Source organism: Euprymna scolopes, chromosome 34 (assembly GCF_053919585.1).
Source record: "Euprymna scolopes isolate OS-2025 chromosome 34, ASM5391958v1, whole genome shotgun sequence".
Lineage (NCBI taxonomy): Eukaryota > Metazoa > Mollusca > Cephalopoda > Sepiida > Sepiolidae > Euprymna > Euprymna scolopes.
The window spans coordinates 63,434,680-63,436,371 of NC_136515.1; positions in this window are offsets into that span (position 1 = coordinate 63,434,680).

Consider the following 1,692-nt stretch of genomic DNA (forward strand, 5'->3'; position numbering starts at 1 on the left):
ATCGCATTCTCTAGTTGGGAAGCCATCGTGGCCACCTGGAAGAAGCTTCACACGCCTCTCGCAGAGATTTAGTTCACAACACATTGTAGTCTACATTGCACTGTACGGAACCTACTGTTGATGTATGTAATTACTTTTATATATAAAGGCTTGAATTTAAAATTCAAAATTCAAAATTCAAAAATCAAGTATCATATTTCAATTATACTCAAAACAGAAACATTTCGAACGCGCCCTTGTCATGTAAAAGAACCTACTGTTGAGTTTATATGCCTTGCCTAACTAGCTATGAGTTGATAATGGCTTGAATTTAACATTGAAATGAGAAAGTCATTCATCGTGGTGTAATTGTGCGTCAAACAGAAATATTCATTTCGAACGCGCCCCTGTCACATCCAAGAACCTACTGTAAACTTTATATGTCAAGCTTTTTGACTTGTGTGGTAATAAAACTTCTCAAATGCACTTCTGATGTTAGGCTGTATAAGACGTTAACCTTGGTAAAAATCGCTTGTTTCCTCTTTCATCGAATTATTTCGATTAACGATACTTATCGAAGACATTCCGATACAACCCCTACTGATCTAACACACTCTATACAACGTTTTTCTGTCGGTCTGTTTGTCACACATCAGTTTGAAATTGTATTTTCTTTGCTGTTCAATGATTCAGTATGTAATAGTATTCTCATCGCTAAAGGTACAGAGTGAATGGACGCATCTCGACAATGCCCTTTTCCGTGTAAACTTTGTAATTTTTATGTAAAAACAAAACGGATGAAGTAAAACAGATTCTATAAAAAGGAGCGTATTGAAAGAATTTTGTTTTAGTTTTATTTTACTTTGATTTTGTGAAATATTTGTTTTCGTAGTTCAAGACAAAAAATAAATAAACCGAATGCTGTTGCTTTCAGTTAGGCTACATTCACATTTCATGGCTCAACTAGCTGACGTTAAAATATCCTTCAGTATTTAATCATCGCCTCAATTCAAATTGGGTTTGAGCCTGGATTTTGAAAAGCCAATAAAAAACCGCAATAAATTTGCAAGCTGTTTTAATCTTAACTCTCGTGAGCACATGGAATACTTGAAATCTTATAAAAAAAACGTATACGTTGTAAATGACTCTATATGATTTCTTATATGTTATTCTACAGAGAACGTGTACAATTTAAATTTCGGAACGCCAGAATAACGATCAGAGTCTACATTTTATTTACGGTATGTATTTTAAAATGTTGCTACTCGTTTCATAAGCAATGCTATCTATTGTAGGTTGTTGGGTTTTAACTAAGTTTTAAGTATTTTAAACTTTTTAATTGGTTTTAAAACGTAGTATTTTAATGTTATTAAAAAAATTGTTTCAAATTAGAGGGGGGATGGGATCAGTTATGGTTTTAAATGCTGGTAAATTGAACTAACGTTTACCAGGTGCACAATGTGCCTGCAGGAAAGAGTAGCTTTAGTAAGACCAATGTGGGGTTTATTATTATTATTATTATTATTATTATTATTATTATTATTATTATTATTATTATTATTATTCATTGGGAGTTTTTACACAGGTCATCAAAGATTTCTCTTTGAGATAACCTATGGTGTTCCCTTGAGTCTGGGAAACAATAAGTCTCCCCAGGATTCCAGTACTCTCCAACTCTTTCAATAACCTTTGCAATATGATTTGTGTTATCAC